The sequence below is a fragment of the Ovis aries genome, chromosome 10 (genome assembly GCF_016772045.2).
Source record: "Ovis aries strain OAR_USU_Benz2616 breed Rambouillet chromosome 10, ARS-UI_Ramb_v3.0, whole genome shotgun sequence".
In the NCBI taxonomy this organism is placed as follows: domain Eukaryota; kingdom Metazoa; phylum Chordata; class Mammalia; order Artiodactyla; family Bovidae; genus Ovis; species Ovis aries.
Genome location: NC_056063.1, coordinates 14,041,032 through 14,061,619, shown reverse-complemented (window position 1 = coordinate 14,061,619; position 20,588 = coordinate 14,041,032). Strand labels below are relative to the sequence as shown.

The window sequence follows — 20,588 nt, the reverse complement described above, 5'->3', positions numbered from 1 at the left end:
CCCTCTTGCCTTATTTTGCTTGTTCTCTGTTTTTGTTTATGTAAGTTAGGTAGGTCAGTTGCATGTCCTGATCTTGGAAATTTGACCTTTTTATTTAGGAGACATCTATGGGGCCCAGGTGCACACTCCCTTCTGTTCACCCGAGCTAACAGATCTAGGAGTTCCTCCCCACTGTGGGCTGCATGGGCCCTTCTGTTGGGGGCGGGGGGCTGATTGCTGTGGGTATACTGATGTGACAGGGCCCCAGCCTGTTGGGTTTAAGACTCTGCCTAGTGCAGAGGCTGCTGGCCACTGGTGGGTAGAGTTGTGTCCTGGTATAGCTGCCTGCATAACCCAGGAAGTCCAGGGCCTGGTGCTAGCCTGATGGTGGGTGAGGCTATGTCCCTGCAAGGCTGGCTGCTTAGTGTAGGGCATCCCGGGACTGATGCTGAGAAGTTGACTAGTGAGGCCAGGTCCAGGCACCAGTAAACTAGAGGGAAGGCTCCAGCATGGTGTCAGCACTGGTGTTCTCATGGTAGAATAAGCTCCTAAGAATGGCCACCTCCAGTGTCTCTGTCGGTGTGCTAAGTGCCACTAGCCTCGTGCCTCTCTGGAAGCCTCTCCAAGACCAGCAGATGTGTCTGAATCAGGCTCCTTTCCAACTGCTTTTAATTTGGAACGTGCCCTTTAAGAGGAGAGTCTCTGTTTCCTGTAGCCTCTGGTTCTCCTGAATGTAGGCTCTGCTGTCCTTCAAAGCCAAAAATTCTGGCTCATGTTCCTGATGTAGGAGCCCCCAGCCCCAGGGTTTTGAGCTCAAGGTTAGGCTCAGACTCCTTGCTCCTTGAGGGAAGTCTCTGCAGCTGTGATTATTCTCCTGTCTGTAAGCTACCTACCTTCGGATGTGGGTCTTGACTGTATGGCATCTCTGCCTCTCCTACGGATCTTGGTGTGGTTCCTTATTTATATCTTCCGTTGGAAAAGATCTTTTTAAAAAAATTTTCATTGGAGTATAGTTACTTTACAGTGTTAGTTTCTGTTGTACGATGAAGTGAATCAGCTGTACATATACCTATATCTTCTCCCTCTTGGACCCCCCTCCCTCCCATCTAGGTCATCGCAGATTCCCAGTCACCATCTGTTTCATGCACGGTGCTGTGTATATGTTATTCCTAATTGTGCAGTTCATCCCGCCCTCCCACCCCCATGTCAACATGTCCATTCCCTACATCCGCATCTCTCTCCCTGTCCTGCAGATAGGTCCACCTGTTCCATTTTTGCATCTTCTGTGCGTTTTTCTATTGTATATTAATACAGCATTTGTTTTTCTCTTTGGCTTGACTCTGTACGACAGACTCTAGGTCCATCCACATCACTGCAAATGACCCAATTGTGTTCCTTTTTATGGTCGAGTATTGTTCCAGTGCAGATATGAACCACATCCTCTTTCTCCATTCATCTGTTGATGGACGTCTAGGTTGCTTCCATGTCCTGGGTATTATAAATACTACTGCGGTGAACATTGGTGTGCGTTTGTCTTTTTGAAGTATGATTTTTTTTCAGGGTATATGCCCCGTGGTGGGATTGCTGGGTCATATGGTGGGTCTGCTTTTAGTTTTTTAAGGAACCTTCATAATGTTCTCCATAGTGCCTGTATCAATTTATATTCCTACTAATAGTACAAGAGGGTTCCCTTTTCTCCATCTCTTCTCCAGCATTTACTGTTTGTTGATTGTTTGATGATGGCCATTCTTACCTATGTAAGGTAATAACTCCTTGTAGAGCAACTCTTTTGATCTATATTTCTCTAGTAATTAGCAGTGGCACCCCACTCCAGTACTCTTGCCTGACAAATCCCATGGACAGAGGAGCCTGGTAGGCTGCAGTCCATGGGGTCGCTAAGAGTCGGACATGACTGAGCGACTTCACTTTCACGCATTGGAGAAGGAAATTGCAACCCACTCCAGTGTTCTTGTCTGGAGAATCCCAGGGATGGGGGAGCCTGGTGCGCTGCCGTCTATGGAGTCACACAGAGTCGAACACGACTAAAGTGACTTAGCAACAGCAGCAGCAGCAAGCATCTTTTCTTGTGCCTCTTGGCCATCTCTGTGTCTGCTGTGGAGAAGTGTCCATTTAGGTCTTCCATCCTTTTTTTTTTTTTTAATTTTTTTATATTGAGCAGCAAGAACTATTTGTATTTTTTGGAGGTTAATCCCTTATCAGTTGCTTCCTTTGAAAAATAAACTCAAAATGGATTAAAGAAGTAAATGTAAGAGTGGACACTCTAAAACTCTTAGAGGAAAACATAGGAAGAGCACTGTGACCTAAATCACAACTATATCTTCTTTGACCCACCTGCTGCAATAGTGAAAATAAAAAGAAATAAACAGGGCCTTTTAAACTAAAAGGCCTAATTAAACTGAAAAGCTTTTGCAAAGCAAAGGAAACCATAAACAAGATGAAAATATAACCCTCCAAACGGGAGAAAATGTTTGCAACGGAAAAAAAAAAAAATCTTTTCAGCTAGTCTTCAGATCATTCCCGTCGAGAGTTGCTCTGTGTTGTAATTTTAGTTCTCTGTGGGAAGATGTGAGCTCAGGTCCACCTACTCACCGTTTTGGCCACCATCTCCACTGTCATAGTTTAAAATGTTAATTCTGCCAAAGTTCTGGATATCTATTTTTTAAAGTGAAAAATAGTACCGTTCTTTCTAATATTTAAACATCTCCATAGATAATATCACTTATAAGATTTTATATTTTATTCCATTTGTGTTATATGTTCTGTTTCCTTATCTAGTTATGTCTGTGTCAATGTATATGGACTGTTTCTTTCAAGTTTTCGTAGATGAGATCATACTGAATTTATACCTTTCAATTTGTTTTTCCTTGACAGTTTTTTTTGGGGGAAGTGGAGGGCAGGGCGTGTGGCTTGTGGAATCCTAGTTCCCTGATCAAGGGCTGACCCCAAACCCTTGGCTATGAAAGTGTGGAGTACTAATCACTGGACTGCCAGGGAATTCTAGCTGTTTGTTTTGTTTTGTTTTGTTTTTCAGCTTTATCTGTTAATACATGGACATTTGACTCATTCATTGTAATTAATTGTTGTATGTACTTCCTTCTCATAATGGAACATTTACAGGTCGTCTTTTTTTTCTGAGCAGCCGCCTTCCTGCACCCCTCATCCATTCATCATTCGCTAGATGGAGAGAGATGCAGCTGCGGGTTCAGTGTTTGGAAACGCAGGACCCTCCTTGCTGTTGAATAGGCACTCGAGAACTAGTTATTCTTTATACTAGAAAACCTTTTTATTTCCTTTCTGTCAACAAAATTTTCTGTTTTGTTTTGTTGCTATTTGCTGTGCCTCTGTCCTTTTCTACTGATATTTTTCTGTGAGCAATTTCTAATGTGGCTTTATTAATTCCATGGAAATCAAGTATAATTATCTCTGAACCATGAGAAAAGACAAAAGAAATAGAGCAAAGACTTAACAAGAGAGAATTTTAAAAGAAGGAAGAAGGGATTACATCTAATTTTTAGCCTCTGAGATTCAATTGGTGTTTCTTAGAGATACTTTTTAAAGGGCATTTGTACAGTTTCTTATTTTCCATCATCTCAGAGATCAGCTAGTTTGGGAGGCCTTTCTCTCCCATTAAACTAATCAAATACTTCCTTTTGTCTCCTAGTTTCTTAATCACATTAGGAAAATATGCATTATTTCTTTCAAAGTTAGATATAATGTTTCCAGATCTATCTCAAATTAAGTGTCTTTTAATTTCTGGTGCCTCAGAAAATGGGAGCTATCAAAAATCCTCAAATGAATCTATATTTGTACTTTTTAATAGATTTTAGAGTTGTTTTGTCTTTTGCCTAGTATGTTCTGAATAAATATTTGGTGAACGGTTGAATAAATGAACAAAGTAATAAATATTTATAAAGGTAACAGTAATAAGTATTTGTAGAAGTTATATGGTCATTTGACTTGGAGATATTTTAATGTTCCTGGTAATTGTCTTCCATCTACTAAAACACTTAACTTGAGCGTTTAGGTCTCCTGTGACTGAAAGCTGAGGTCTAAAAACAAAGACCAGAGTTTCCTGAGAATACAAAATGTTATTATTCCCCAAAGTTATTGCAATCAAAGTCTCTATTTAGGGTTACCAGATTATTTAGGGCTCAAAAACAAATGTCTGCTCTCTCAAAATTTTGAGAGCTGTGTATCTCAACGTTTAGATGGGTCTCAAACTTTGTTACTCTAAAAATTAAAGATTATTTAGTCCATTATATTCTTATATATGACTGTGGGATGAGCCAGTTGACATCACTAAAAAACTGAAACTTTGAAAGATTGAAGAGTAAGCCAGTTATTTTTAGAACTGACAGAGCCTTTCTGGGGCTCAGTTCTTGTTCTTTTTACTTATTCCTTTCAAGGTACTGGTAATTATTGGACTGTAAGTGATCTTAGCACTTGCCAAAGTAATTTTCTATATAAAAAGATCAGTAAGTATTGAGAATTTCCTTTGGTTTCCCTTGCACACAATGCTCTGGTCTGTTCTGAAAGTCAAGTTTATAGGGTTTTCCTCTACACTTAATCCTTATTTTTCTTGCATTTGATGGAGTTCTACTAACCTAAGATCTGTGCCAAGTTTACTTTTCAGCAGACATTTGTCACTGAGTGTAAGTCTTCAGAAAATAGGATTTCAGCCAGAAATTCTTGCCCACATTACCTAGAGCTGCTCTGCCGGCCATGCTATTTAGGTCTTCCTGTATGTATATCTGAAATCTGCAAGGAAATGCCTTTAAATATTAACTCACATGTGTTTTTATGTAGAATTTGTTCTGGTAGAACCAATATCCCCATTATGAGATTATTAGTGCTATTTTATAACAGTAAATGTATGATTTTTTTATCAGTATCCATCATAATGACAGATCTGCAGATGACTTTGGGTTCTCACTTGGCATATCTGATAATAAGTGTGCTGGAATCCCCACAAATTGCACACTGTTACTTTCTGGTGGATTTTACTTTAGGAAATGAAGTTGCTGCTCTGGCCATCTGTCTGCCTCCCAAGTTGTGGCCCGGGGACTCAACTCAAGTTACCACCAGGTCTGCAGCCTTCCTTGCCTTCCTCCCCTTTTCTCTGCAGGCCCATCCTCTCAGGAGTTGCGGTGGAGCCCCTGGGTTCTGACACTGTCCAATGAGATGCAGGGGGAAGCGAGCAAATGTGTCCAGTAATAGGCCTACCATCGTCCTTCTGCGTTTCGCCAATTCTTTTATATCACAATCCACAGAACTTTAGAAAAATGAAAAGGATTAGGCCCCCAATGCTTGGTGGAAAGATTGGTCCTGATGTTGGATTATAAAATTTTCAAGAAGTATCTGTTCAAATGTGAAACGTAAAGGGGAAGAATGAAAAAATATTAGTAAGTGTGGTTTTTAACTCACATTAGAGGATCATCAAATTCATACTGAGTAAACTAAAACTTGAATTTGGGTTCCTGAATATAGAAACAGCTAATGCAAAATTTAAAGATAAGCAGTGCATTATCCCCCGAAGTGTTGAAGACAAAATTAGGTTAACAGGTCTAGGCAGAAAACAAAGCTAATAAGTGTTAGGAATTTAGAAAAATTGTAAATTTCAAGTGTGCTCTTAATACCTGAAACATAGTCATAAGTAATTAAGAATAAAGAACCTCAAGGATGCTTGTGAAAGAGACAAAATTAATACAGGGAAGCCTTCCTAATTTGGGTGAACTAGATAGAGCACACTTGTTAGAATTATGTGATGTTTCATTTCAAGGCAGTTCAGTTCAGTTCAGTCACTCAGTCGTGTCCAACTCTTCGTAACCCCATGAATCGCAGCACGCCAGGCCTCCCTGTCCGTCACCAACTCCCGAAGTTCACTCAGACTCACATCCATTGAGTCAGTGATGCCATCCAGCCATCTCATGCTCTGTCGTCCCCTTCTCCTCCTGCCCCCAATCCCTCCCAGCATCAGAGTCTTTTCCAATGAATCAACTCTTCGCATGAGGTGGCCAAAGTACTGGAGCTTCAGCTTTAGCATCATTCCTTCCAAAAGAAATCCCAGGGCTGATCTCCTTCAGAATGGACTGGTTGGATCTCCTTGCAGTCCAAGGGACTCTCAAGAGCCTTCTCCAAAACCACAGTTCAAAAGCATCAGTTCTTCGGCACTCAGCCTTCTCCACAGTCCACCTCTCACGTCCATACATGACCACTGGAAAAACCATAGCCTTGACTAGACGGACCTTAGTCGGCAAGGTAATGTCTCTGCTTTTGAATATGCTGTCTAGGTTGGTCATAACTTTTCTTCCAAGGAGTAAGTGTCTTTTAATTTCACGGGTGCAGTCACCATCTGCAGTGATTTTGGAGCCCAAAAGAATAGTCTGACACTGTTTCCACTGTTTTCCCATCTATTTCCCATGAAGTGATGGGACTGGATCTTCGTTTTCTGAATGTTGAGCTTTAAGCCAAATTTTTCACTCTCCTCTTTCACTTTCATCAAGAGGCTTTTTAGTTCCTCTTCACTCTCTGCCATAAGGGTGGTGTCATCTGCATATCCGAGGTTATTGATATTTCTCCCGGCAATCTTGATTCCAGCTTGTGTTTCTTCCAGCCCAGCGTTTCTCATGATGTCCTCTGCATATAAGTTAAATAAGCAGGGTGACAATATATAGCCTTGACGTACTCCTTTTCCTATTTGGAGCCATTCTGTTGTTCCATGTCCAGTTCTAACTGTTGCTTCCTGACCTGCATACAGATTTCTCAAGAGGCGCAGGTCAGATGGTCTGGTATTCCCATCTCTTTCAGAATTTTCCACAGTTTCTTGTGATCCACACAGTCAAAGGCTTTGGCATAGTCAGTAAAGCAGAAATAGATGTTTTTCTGAAACTCTCTTGCTTTTTTGATGATCCAGCAGATGTTGGCAATTTGATCTCTGGTTCCTCTGCCTTTTCTAAAACCAGCTTGAACATCAGGAAGTTCACGGTTCACGTATTGCTCTCTCAATAAATGCAGTCATATGAGCTTGTGGTTAATAAAAATCCCAATAACAAAAACAACAGCAAAAAACCTTCTCTGTCTTGCCTTATGAATCCCTAATTTCTCCATAATAATTCTACTCTAAGACAATCTGCATGGGGAGGAACTAACAAAAGTTTGCCTTTGATCATCCTAAGCAACAGGTATTGATTTAGAAAACAGTGGATTCGCCTGAAGTCAGTGGAGAGATTTATTTGAATATTGTTGCTGTTGTTCCTTAGTTACTAAGTCATGTCCAGCTTCTTTAGCAACCCCATGGACTGCAGCCCGCCAGCCTCCTCTGTCCGTGGGATTCTCCAGGCGAGAATCCTGGATCAGGTTGCCATATGCTTCTCCAGGGGATCTTATTGGCCCAGGGATCCAACCCACATCTCCTGCAATGCCCAGCAGATTTTTTACCACTGGGCCCCCAGGGAAACCCTTTATTTGCATATAGGGCTCTTAATGTACTTCTGTAAATTCATTATTATTTAAATGGAAAGAATGTTTTTTAAGCTCATAGAAGTATTGGTGCTGAAACCCAGAAAGTGATTTCCAAGTGACCGAGTAGTTTCATTGACACAAAACATTTTATTTCCTCTTAACAGTTAAGGTTTCACTCAAGAGGAAGAAGAATAAGACTTTGAAAGTGCAGGGCACCCGACTCACAGCTTGTGTCTCCCCTCAGAAAAGAGGTCACAGACATCCCCAGCCTGGGAGAGATAAGTGGGAGGAAAAGATAAGGGCTAGGAGAGGTGATTGCTGGCCGGCTTTCTCTTCTGTTATCCCAGAATTTGGCATGCAGTCGGGTGTTTCTTTAATTTTATCTTTTGCTTCTATTGATAGCACAGGGCCTGTGTGTTGTGTCCTGTAGGGAGGGGAGCAAGAGTTCCTTTATAAATAGACACAAGGGAATGACTTCTTTTTATGAGAAAGCCATTTTTTTTTCTGAATTCTTCCCTGAAAATATGGACAATATTTGAATAAATACTATAGGCGAAAGTTTTCCAGATAAAATGTCTAAGACCATTTCCATTCATTTGAAAATGTTCACGCACACAAAGGACTGCTATTTGCTGAACAATACCATCCCTGTTAGAACTTCCATGCTAAATTTTAGCACAGAACGTATAATCCCCAAATAAAGATGAGTCAAGGGAATGGGATGTACTTTTCTTTTAATTTAAAAGAATTTTCTTTGTTGTTTTCTAAAATTCTGGGTAAAAATTCATCAATATCAGTTTCTTAGAATTATCACAAGTGTATATATTTGAAAACTGAAAGGACAGTTTTCATCATAGAATAAGTCAATTTTCAGCATTCTAGAGCCCAGTTTTCTTCTCGGAAGCATTTACTAATTTGAAAGTCAAAGATATCACATTAAGAAATCCTACTTGTGTTTCCAATATCTGTTTATAAAAATGATAATATAAGCACTGTAGGAAATACAGTTGACAAAAATGTATTTCTACTTACACATTTCTCAGCAAAGTAAGACATAACTCACATAACACATCCTCCTGTCTCTTTTCCCGAGCATGCCTGTTGTTTATGAGAATATGTGGCTGCTTAATCTATTGATTGAAAATGTTAAAGATTGTATTTTTAGAATAAATATTGAAAAAGGATGTGGCAGGTGCAAACAGGACTAACCTCTCATTATACTGCACTTAGAACTTTTTGTTTTTTCTTCCTGAAATTGCCTCACTCAGCTTCATTTTGCTTACGTCCTGGGGGGCATGCATAGAATGCTGCTCATGGTAGGCTGTGATTTAAATGTTTGCTAAACAAATAAATAAGAAAATTAATTAAAGGTGACCTACAAAGGTGAATTTCCAAAAACCCCATCCTTTCAGTGGGCTAAACATCAGATGGTGAGGCCGTTGGAACCATAATGTTATATACTCTCATTTCCATTTCTTCTCTGAAGCCCCACTCTGTTTATTGCTGAGGCATCTGGCAGGCTTTCTTTTCTGGGCCCAGCAGGCTCCATGCAGTGTGTTCTTATTTTCCTGGAACGAAAGTCAAGGAAATACCATTTCTAAAAATATGCTTTATGAGTTTTTTAAAATAATATTTCCATTCTACTAGCTCATTCACTTAGGGGTCTTGATCAATGACACCCAGTGCACAGAAAATAAGAAGAAATCACAGTGAGTCTGATGTCATCTGTGCAACAAACGTAACAATTCCCTTCAAGTGTGTACACAGTGTCCCCTCTTCTGCTTCTGATACATCTTATTTTTATGGGTTTATGGCCACGGGCACGCCATGCTCACCAGAAATAGTGGCTGAGACATTTACTCCCTGCTTATTTATATCAAGAACTCTTCTTTACATATATTAGCAAGTGTGGCCCTTTAAGGATCCTGTGCAGAAGGTGCTGCGCTTCCCTGATGGATCAGATGGTAAAGAATCTACCTGCCATGCAGGAAACCTGGGTTCGATCCCTGGGTCAGGAAGATCCCCTGGAGAAGAGAATGGCTATCCAGTCCAGTATTCTCACAGTATTCTTGTCTGGAAAATTCCATGGACAGAGGAACTTGGCAGGCTACGGTCCATGGGGGTCTCAAAGAGCCAGAGAGTGAGTGACTAACATATGCACATAGAAGGTGCTTTTTATCATTTTAACTTTACAGATAAGGAAATTTAGACATAGACTCTTTATTTAAAACCTTTGTCAAGTTCACATGGCTAGTAATGTAAAAAGTTGGGATTGCTTGCTTTTTTTTCCTTTGAACTTTTTCCTTTTATTTATTGGACTTTTCCTGGTGGCTCAGATGGTAAAGAATCTGCCTGAAGTGCAGGAAACATGGGTTTGATCCCTGAGTCAGGAAGACAGCCTGGAGAAGGAAATGACTACCCACTCCAGTATTCTTGTCTGGAGAATCCCATGGACAGAGAGACTGGCAGGCTGTAGTCCGTGGGGTCAAAAAGAGTTGGACATGACTGAGCGATATTGCTTTCTTTTTTTTTTTTTTCTTTGAACTTTTCTCTTTTCTTTTTAAATTTATGTGTTATTTACTGTGAAAGACTCACTTTTTAAGGACTTTTTTTCCTTTAGCAACATTTTATTAGAGAAATATTTAACCGTACGGAAAAGTTGAAAAAAATTTACAGTGGGCACTCAGATACTCACCTCTACACATCTCTCTCTTCATCCGTGAATCTACCATATTCTTGGAAACATTTCTCAGTGAGTGGTAGACATCTCTACAATTATCCCAAATACTTTGGCATATGCACCATTACTAGAATTCAAAGTGTATGATTTTTTACCTGATTCTTATTTTTTAAGTAAAATTATGTTAAAATTCACCTATGTACGTAAAATGCATAGATCTGAAGTGTCTATTTCCGTGAGTTCTAACAAATACATAGACCTGTGCTATCCAGGTGTGTATCACCCCCAGAAAGTTCCCTCATACTCCTTCCCAGCACATCTCGACCTCCACCCACTTCCCAGAGTAAATCAATTCTAATTTTCGTGCATGTTCTGTCACTTTAGTCATGACCACCTCATGCGAAGAGTTGACTCATTGGAAAAGACTCTGATGCTGGGAGGGATTGGGGGCAGGAGGAGAAGGGGACGACAGAGGATGAGATGGCTGGATGGCATCACCGACTCGATGAACGTGAGTCTGAGTGAACTCCGGGAGTTGGTGATGGACAGGGAGGCCTGGCGTTCTGCAATTCATGGGGTTGCAAAGAGTTGGACACAACTGAGCGACTGAACCGACTGAACTCTTTAAGACACAATTCCATGAACAGAGGAGCTTGGCATGCTATAGTCCACAGGGTCTCAAAGAGTAAGAAACGACTAAGCTGCTAACACTTTCACTAGTTCAGAATGCCACATAGATAGATTCATATACTGTATGCTCTTCTGTGTCAGGCTTCTTTTCCATAGTATGGGTTTGAGATTGCTCTTGAGTCTTATCAGTTGTTCACTTCTGTCTCCTGCTTAGTGACGTCTGATTGTGTGACTGTTTCACAGTTTGTTTATCCGTTGTTCTATGGGTGGACAGCTGTGCTCTTCTCAAGCTCTGACTGCTATGAATGAAGTTGCTATGCACATTCTCAATCAAGTCTTTTGTGACCCTAGGGATTCATTTCTATTAGGTCAGTATCTAAAAGTGGAATTTTAGTCATAGTAGGTGTAGTTTTAGAAGAATTCTTTGTCCAAAGTTAGCTGCACCCTTTTATATCCACACCAACACTAAATGATAGTTTTAGTTGTTACATACCCTCAGCCATTTGGTCTGTCAGTCTCTAATTTTAGCCATTCTGGTAAACTAGAATTTGGTTTGTAGTGATATTTCATTGTGATGTAATATGCAATTTTGATAACTAATATGTTGACATCTTCATGTGCTTACTAGCTATTCATACATCTTTAAAGTATTCATTACATTATTTGCACATCCTTCTGTTGGGTTGTTTGTATGTATTTTTATTTTTGAGGTATAGATATATATGTCTCAATACATTTTATTAATGTATGCATTGCAACTGTTTCCTTCCAATTCTAATCTATGGATTGCCTACTAATTCTCTTAATGATTTTTTGTTGCTCAGAGGTTTTAATTTGGAGGGTGTAATTTATTAGAATCTTTTCATAAATTCTGAAATTTTTTTTCATACATTTCAAAATCCAATCATAAGTACTGTTTTCTGTATCCTAAAGTAGCTTTATGCTCAAGTCAAAAAAAATTCCGTGGTTTCTTTGAGAAATTTTATAGTTTAAGCTTTTATGTTTAGATTTATGACCCTTACTGAAGTTAACTTTTGTATGTTATAAGAGGTCAGGGTAGGGCTTATTATTTTCTTTATAGGATATTTAATTTTTCTAACAGGATTTTTGAAAAGCCTTTTCTTTCCTTGTTGGAATGCCTACGTGGTATTCGCAAAAATCAAGTGACCAGATAAGTGTTCACCCACTTCTGAGCTCTCTATGCTGTTCCACTGATTTTATTGTTTCTTATGCTTGGCCCTACTGTATTGATTACTGTAGCTTTATAGTAAGACGTCAAGCCAGATATGTAAGCCCTCCATCTTTGCTGTTCTTCTATAATATTGGCTTAGATATTTCTTCTGAGAATTTATATAAATTTTAGAACTAGCTAGTCAGTTTCTAAAAGTAATCAGTTTAGTAAGATTACAATTGAGAATATGTTAAATTTAAGGCTCAGTTTGGAAAGAATTGACATCAGTATTGAGCCTTTCAATCCATAAATATATGTTGTCTCTTCATTAATATTTCTCAGCAGTGTTTTATAGTTTTTAGTGTATAATTTGTGCATACCTCTTGGTTCATTTAGCAATAAGAATTTAATATAGTTTTAATAATTTAGGTGTAATTTAAATTTTTTATCTTCCAATTCTTTCCTGCTAATATGTAAAACTGCAGTTGTGCTATTTTCCTGATACCAAAATCAAACAAATATACAGACCAATATTATAAATGTAGACTCAAAACTATTCAGTAAAATTCTAGCAAATCAAATGCAACGACATGTAGAGAGGATTCTACACCATGACTAAGTGGGATTTATCTCAGAAATGCAGGGTTAGTTCAACATTCAAAAATTGATCAATATCAGACTCCATATTAATAGAAAAAAAGACAAAAGCCATATGACTATCTCAACCGATGCAGGAAGAGCATTTGACAAAATACCTTTCATTAAAAAACACTCGGGTTTCCCTGGTGGCTCAGTGGTAAAGAGTCCACTTGCCAATTCAGGAGACATGAGTTTGATCCCTGACCCAGGAAGATCCCACATACCACAGAGCAGCTGCGGCTGTGCCTCACAACTATTGAACCCATGCTCCAGAGCCCTGGGGCTGCAAAAGCTGAAGCCTGTGCACCCGAGAGCCCGTGCTCCACGACAAGAGAAGCCACCTCAAAGAGAACTAGAGCTGTCCCCCCGCTCGCTGCAGCTAGAGAAGAGCCCACACAGCAAGGAAGACCCAGCACAGCCAGAAATAAATAAGTTATTAAAAATAAAAAAAAAACCTCAGCAAACTGAGAATCTAGAGAAACTTTCTCAACCTGATAATGAAATATCTGCGAGCATCCATGGTGAAAGACTGAAAGTTTCCTACTTGAGATTAAAAAGCAAAAAAAAAAAGGTGGTCTGCTCTTGCCAGTTTTATTCAGTTATATTTTGGAGGTTCTAACAGAAGCAGTTAGACGAGAAAAATAAAAGCCATCTGGATTGAAAAGGGACAAACAAGGGCTTCCCTGGTAGCTCAGGTGGTAAAGAATCTGCCTGCAATGTGGGAGACCTGGGTTTGATCCGTGGGTTGGGAAGATCCTCTGGAGAAGGGAACAGCTACCCACTCCGGTATTCTGGCCTGGAGAATTCCATAGACTCTATAGTCCGTGGGCTCGCAAAGGGTAGGACATGGGACATGACTTTTACTTTCATTTTCAAACAAAACAAACTGTTTCTAGATGACCCAGTCTTATATATGTGAAATCCTAAGGAATTCACCAAAAAACTGTAGATCTAGTAAATGAGTTCAGCAGACTTGCAGGATAGAAGATCAGTATACTAAAAACTACTTACATTTCTTTACAGCAGCAATTAATGATCTAAAAATACAATTAAGAAAGCATTTCAATTTAAAATAGCATCAAATAAAAAAAATACTTAGGACAAAATGTAATAGAAGTACAAGACATATACGATGAAAACTACAAAGCATGTTTAAAGAAATTAAAGACGCTCTAAATCAGCGGAGAGATAGTACACGTTCATGTATTCAGCATGTATTTTTCAGTGTTATTGTTGTGTAGGCTGTCGTCCCTTACCTTCTATTTCTATTCATTTTATTTTCCTGGCCTTTTTATTTGGCCCCAAGATTTTCTATCTTCCTTTTTAGGCTTAAGACCCTAAAATTTACTTTTACAGCTTAGAACTCTCTTGAAATCCTGACCCTCATTTCAGGAGGTCTTTGATGCATGTCCACATGGATATTCCATTTTAAATTCCCCAGACTCAATTATTTTCTTCCCAAATCCTTTCCCCCCATGTATTTTTTTTACTGAGATAAAAAGACACTGTTCACCCCATTACTTAATCCACATTTATTTCTAGCTTCTCTCACTTTTCACATCCAATCACTTAAGTTCTGTGAATTAATCCTGTAAAATAGCTCTCAAACTGATTTGTGTTTGTTTTCAAGGTTTTTTTTTCTATTATTTTAAAGTAATAGAATTTCATTTTCAAAAGAAGGTTCGAATACTGGAGTCAAATAAATAAGTAAATGGGTGGATGGTGAGAGCCAGGTTCTCTCTGTCAGGGCTTTTGCAGATAAGCAAGGAGGGAAAACCAGAATGAACCATTTAGTACAGGGGTATAGCTGGACATATTAGTATGAATTCATGCTTAGTGTAATATATATACTGATGAATGATTATAGAAGCAATTTGTATATATATAGCTATAATTGTTTCTACAATCATTTGTCATATATATTATACTATATATATATATATGTATATACACACACAGAGACACGCATACATTTCCTCACTTTCTGCTGAGAGGGCCTGGGAGCAGTGATACCCCAGAAGCATCTAGCACACCCATACCCAGATACTAGTTCCTAAATATCATCTTCCATTTAAAAAAAAAAAAAAGACAAAGAATCTTTGGAAAAATGGCTGGTTCTGGAGCTACGGTAGTGAAAGTATAATGTAAGACTGGATTATCTGGGATTCTCTAAAATAGTAAAAGTGCTCAGAAAACAGCAGGATGGGGGCCCATCAGAAGAATATGAGGGACAACTGAGAAAAAGTCACCAGTGGCCAAAGCTGGAATAGTTTGAGCAATGGAATAGATAATGTGGTATTTATTGGATTATAATCTAAAATATAAATATGCATGAGTTCACCATAATATAAAGGGTTGAACCAGTGAATACAAGGAGTAGGAGGAGCCAATCTTCTATAGAAGAATTCCCAATAATGTGGGTAGATATAGCCCCCTCCAGAAAGTGAAGCTTACCCTCGTCCGTCAGTGTGGGCCGGGGAGACCAGCTTCCAAATAAGAGTGCATGTGAAGAGGGAAAGTGGTGAGTTCACAGCGGAGAAACCCAACAAACACCACCTAGCCAAGTGTTCAAGGTTAGCGTGGCAGGTGCCAAGACTTGTTGATGATATATGCCTCCTGATATGACAGGATGAAAATGTACCTTGCCTCTGTGGTATTCTTCCCCAAACCCATAACCCTGGTCTAGTCATGAGGAAAACATCGGACAAACCCAGAGTGAGAACAAAAATCCCTGGCTCCTGTTTCTCCAGACGATCAAGGTCATGAGGTAACAAGGAAAAAAACGGAAAAACCATCACACATCAAAAGAGATGAGAGAGACACGGTGACTCAATGCAGTGTGATGTCTTGGCATGGACTATGGAACAGAGAAAGTACGCGAGTGGAAATACCGGTGAAATGTGATTGGAGCCTGGAGTTAACAGTGCTGTACAAGGGCTGGCTTCTCGGCTGCGACAAATGGGCTGTGGTAACATGAAGAGGTTAATGTCCAGCGAAATTGGGTGAGGTGTTTAGGGGAACTGTTTGTATTAGCTTCGCAACTGTGGTAAATCTCAAAGTTTTCCAAACTCAAAAAACATATTTTAAAAATTTAGAAGGCCTGGTAGGAGATAGACATTGGCCAGGCTACTGGGATTGAAGCAGAGTTTGAGGGCCTAGAGTCCTGACTGGCCGGCCACTTCCTCACTCTTGACTCCTCCCCAGTCTGCCTCCCTCCCTTCCTGTGACCCGAGGGTCCCCCTGGCCTGTGTTTGCAAACAACTGCCCCATAGAATGAAATCCCACATCCTGGACCTGTCTCCTGGGGCCCTGCACAGCCTCACCCTTGCCTGGCCTTCACCATCATCTGTTGACTTTCTGGGGGTGGTAGTTTAGTCTCTAAGTTGTGTCCAACTCCTGCAACCCTATAGACTATAGCCCACCAGGCTCCTGTGTCTATAGGATTTTCCAGGCAAGAATACTGGAGTGAGTTGCCATTTCCTTCTCCGATTGACTTTCTGGCCTCTTGTATTTATTTCCTTCATATACTCTGAAGGTGATTTCTTTTTCTCATTCAGACCACAGCCTTCTTATTGATTTTGCACATGCTTGTCTCTCATTTTCCAAGGCTTTTTTTCTCAAGCCTCTTCAGCCACGAAAACTCTTCATTTTGTACCCTTTTTACCTGGTCCTAAAATGCAGCTCCAGAGTCATCTCTTCTCTGAAGTCTCCAAGGAAAGGGAAGGTGCTCTGAAAAGATTTCTACAAGAACATGTAGCAATTGACTGTGTGTGTTCAGCTTTCCCCCAATAGTTGACAGAATCCTTAAGGAGCTGTCATTCATCCCTCCCTCTCTCTCTCTCTCTGCCAAATATCAAGCAGTACCTAGCACATAGTAGGTAGAATGGATGGATGAATCCCAGAATGGATGGATGGATGAATAGCAGCAAGTTTATTTAAAACAAAGGTATTTTTTGAAGTTTTATTTATTTGAATCTAGTTGTTATAAAGCTGCAATTCAACATTTTAGTCAGCAAGTTGGTCCCAGTTTGCCAGCTTAAAAAGAGACGCATTGGGTTTTCAAGAGTAAATAACAGTGTAAATTCAACCAGTACCTTGTGAGCATGCTAAGTCACTTTAGTCGTGTCTGACTCTTTGCAAACCTATGGACTGTAGCCCGCCAGGCTCTTCTGTCCATGGGATTCTCCCGGCGAGAACACTGGAATGGGTTGCCTTGCCATCCTCCAGGGGATCTTCCTGACCCAGGGATCCAACCCACATCTCTTGTGTCTCCTGCATTGGCAGGAGGATTCTCTACTACTAACACCGCCTGGGAAGTCCAATTCAGTCAGTATGTATGTACAAAATATTGAAGGTGGTTAGGTTTTCTTCCTTTAAATCAGCGGTCCCTAACCTTTTTGGCACCAGAGAGAGGTTTCGTGGAGCACAGTCTTTCCACGGATGGGGAGGGAGGTGGGGGATAGTTTTGGGATGATTCAAGCACATTATGTTTATTGAGTACTTTATTTCCCGCCTCAGATTCTCAGGCATCACATCCCAGAGTTGGGCACCCCTGCTTGAAAATAAAAAATCTGCAGGGTGCTTGCTTTTACTGTAAATGAAGTAGTTAGTGTAGTGTCTTTTTTCAGGCTGTATACATTTGTCTTCATTAGTCATTCCAAGGTGATGCTTTCTGATGCAGGTGGCCCAGCTATTCTCAGGCAGTTTAATTTGCCAATTACTATACCCATGGCTAAGAACAGATAGTGATTAGTTTCACATTTTGCTCACTGGGCAGCCTAATGTTCTTGTCACCTTACATTGAGTTTTAAATGTGCAAAGCGCAAGGAGTGTCAAACGTTTTTCTCAGACTTGGTGGGTTGGCAGGGGGACGGGGCTCATTCCTAGCAGCTTGAATTGCTTCTGGATATAGAAATTGAAGAGCCTGATTGATTAATAAAAGAACAAGGTAATATGGCAGAAGGCCATCCAGGAAGGTAATGTGTGTATATGTGTGTGTACATTACCTTCCTTGATGTATCTTTTCATCCTTTAGATGTCTCTTTTTCTTTTCTTTCACAGAGGCCCCACTTGCTGGTCTGTGGAATCAGAGTGCTAGTTTGATGGCTTAGATTACTACCACTCAAGGAAACACAGGATGGTAGGATGTTATTTACAAAAGATCATTCAACTTTAGTAATTTCCTTCCTTGAATATTCTCAGGCGTAACAGGCTTCCCAAAACACAGAATGAGATGCATCCTTTTTAACCTAATGGATATTCACTACCTTATATTTTGGACAGTTTTGCTCCATCTTGACTTACTAATGCCTTCTTTCTGAAAATTGAGGTAGAAAGGTAAAAAAGTTTGCTTTGGGGAAAACCAAAACCACACTGGCAGTTTCCCCTGCTGTTCTTTTGCTTAATAGCCTGGGAGGGAAGTTGACTCATTTGTGGAGACTTAACCTAGTGCCATTATTAGCAGAAAAGATTATTTAACATTATAAGGAGGCATGGGGAAATGTCAGGCACACAGCATCCCAAACATAAACTTTATTTGCTGTCCTCTCAAAGAATTTGTTTGCATATAATGTTGTTCACACCACTGATAACAGAAAATGTATTTAATAACTACTCAGAATTAATATGCTGTAGTATGCATGGCTGCCTAATTTATCTCTGATTAAGCCTATTATGTTTGAGATCACTTTACAGAAGAGATTTTTTTTTCCAGCTGTAAGCTTATTTGAATTGTAATATAAGTTAATAATGTGTGAAATAACCAGTGGTGCCTACTTCTAAATGTTCTTTTTGCCAGCTGACTTCCTGGGATGATGCATACCCAGATCGTCCATTGGCATTTTGTTACTGTCTTGCCCGAATTCCAGATATTGGAATAAAGATGAAAACTAACTATTTTAGGGGGCAGGGACAAATGGCACAGTGGTACTTGGATTCTGAAATCCAGAGAGAAAGCCATTGCTTTAGAAAAGTGGTTGAAAATCAGTGATTGACCGTCACATGACATAAAAGTCAGCGTATAACTTTTGGATGATTTTTGTCCTGAATATATTCCTTCAACATTAGATAATCATGCGATCGTGTAGAGTGGGAACCTCAAGGCTTTGGCAATGATCTGGGCAGCTTTTGCCTTGATGCCTGGGTAATTAGGTCTCTTCTGTGGGCCCAGCGTGAGAAAGGGAAGGACCCTGTACCGTGTGTGGCTGCTGTTCTGTGGCTTGTTCTCTGAGTTATATGCCAAGTTTGTCTTTTTGCTTCAGCTGAACCAGCTGTTTCATCTGCCAGTTTAATTCTTCTTTTCGAAGTCAAGAGTGGTTATCTCCAAAAAAAAACAGTGACTGAGCTCATTATGTCTCTTTGCTCAGCAGTTGGCTTCATATAGTTTTGCAGTGCTCAGAATGTGAACTTTATTATTTGTGTATATATTTAAACTTGGTAGTCTGATTGCATCGTACCCACGTCCTCCTTGGAAGGTCTTTGCTTCTTTTTAAAATCAGTTAATTCGGCTGCCTCGGGACTTAGATGTGGCACGTGGGATCCTCATTGCAGGATGCGGGACCTTTCACCATGGTGCATGGACTCTAGTGGCAGCACTGGGTCTCTGGAGCACAGGGGGCAGAGCACATGGGCTCAGTAATTGTGGTGCCCAGGCAGGCTTAGTTGCTCCGCAGCTCATGGGATCTTAGTTACCGGACCAGGGATCAAACCCGTGTTCCCTGCATTGCAAGACAGATTCCTAATCGCTGGACCACAAGGGAAGTCCCAGGCCTTTTCTAATGAGAATGCTAGCCAGTCCTCCAAGGCCTTCTTTAAGTCCTACCTCCTCTGTGCAGGTTTCCTGACCATCTCAGGCTACAGCCATTTCCTTCTTTGAGCCTCCTCTATGAGGTCATTTGCTTCATCACCTAGTCACCTTTTGCTGTGTTCTACAGTGAGCTCCCCGAAGGCAGGAACTCTGGGTTTGAAATCACAGTGGCCCCACAGTACCTACCTAACAGTTTCCTGTGCAAAAAAACCCAAAAAACAAAAAAACTCAGTAGATGGTGGTGATTGATAATCAGAATGAAAACGTAACAAGGGAGAAACATATCATGAACCCTAGTGGTGTTAGTTGCCCAGTCGTGTCTGACTCTTTGCCACCCCACGGACTGTAGCCCACCAGGCTCCTCTGTCCGTGGGATTCTCCAGGCAGAAGTACTAGAGTGAGTTGCCATTCCCTTCTCCAGAGGATCTTCCCGACCCAGGGGTTGAATCCAGCTCTCCTGCATTGTAGGCAGATTCTTTACCGTTTGAGCTACATTTAAAGTCGGTTTGTGGGTTCTCATTTGTTTTAAATGTGAAGTGGAAACTTGCGTGCAATCTTTTAAATGTCAGAGATAATAAAGTAACTTTCTCCTTGCTTTTGAATGACTCTTGCTAGACCTGTAGTTTGAATCCCAGAATGGATGCCAAGCAGTGTTTCTTAGCCCTGGATAACATTAGAATAAGCTCTGAAATTTTAGACGATGACCAGGGCTAAATTTCAGTTCAGGTAAGTCAGGGAATTATATCATTAAAAAAAAAAGAAAAAGAAAAAAAAGAGCTAACCCGATGATTTTAGTGAGAAGCCAAGACTGAGAACCACTGGTGTAAGGGAAAGTTAAAGGTCATCAAATGTGTTCCTCTATCTGCTGTTTGATGGCGTTCTACAGCTGGCTAGTGATGAGAGAAGAGTGCTTCTAATGAGAGGATTGACATGGCAACTTTGTGGTGCAGGCAGGCTTTGCCACTTCCAATCCTTCTCTTAAGCTCCCAACAAAAGTGACTCACAGTCTTCATTTGTCAGGGACTTGTGCTGGTTTGGGGTTCCCCTGGTGGCTCTGGAGGTAAAGAGCCTGCAACACAGCAGTCCTGGGTTTGATCCCTAGGTTGGAAAGATCCCCTGGAGATGGGAATGGCAGCCCACTCCAGTATTCCTACCTAGAGAAATCTATGGACAGAGGAGTACAGAAAGCCCCACACAGAAAC

At 40.4% G+C, this 20,588-nt stretch overlaps 1 protein-coding gene and 1 long non-coding RNA gene across 7 annotated transcripts in view; one reads left to right on the top strand and one right to left on the bottom strand.

The window, feature by feature from the left end:
- The window catches only part of ENOX1 (ecto-NOX disulfide-thiol exchanger 1), a 658,121-nt gene that overhangs the window by 332,329 nt on the left and 305,204 nt on the right, over positions 1-20,588 (top strand). The gene's annotated exons all lie outside the window — the stretch shown is intronic.
- Positions 7,586-15,094, bottom strand: LOC114116596 (uncharacterized). Its single transcript, XR_003590442.3, has 3 exons — positions 15,036-15,094; positions 8,841-9,029; positions 7,586-7,885 (listed from the first exon to the last, which is right to left on the bottom strand). It is a non-coding gene; the product is annotated as an uncharacterized LOC114116596 (long non-coding RNA).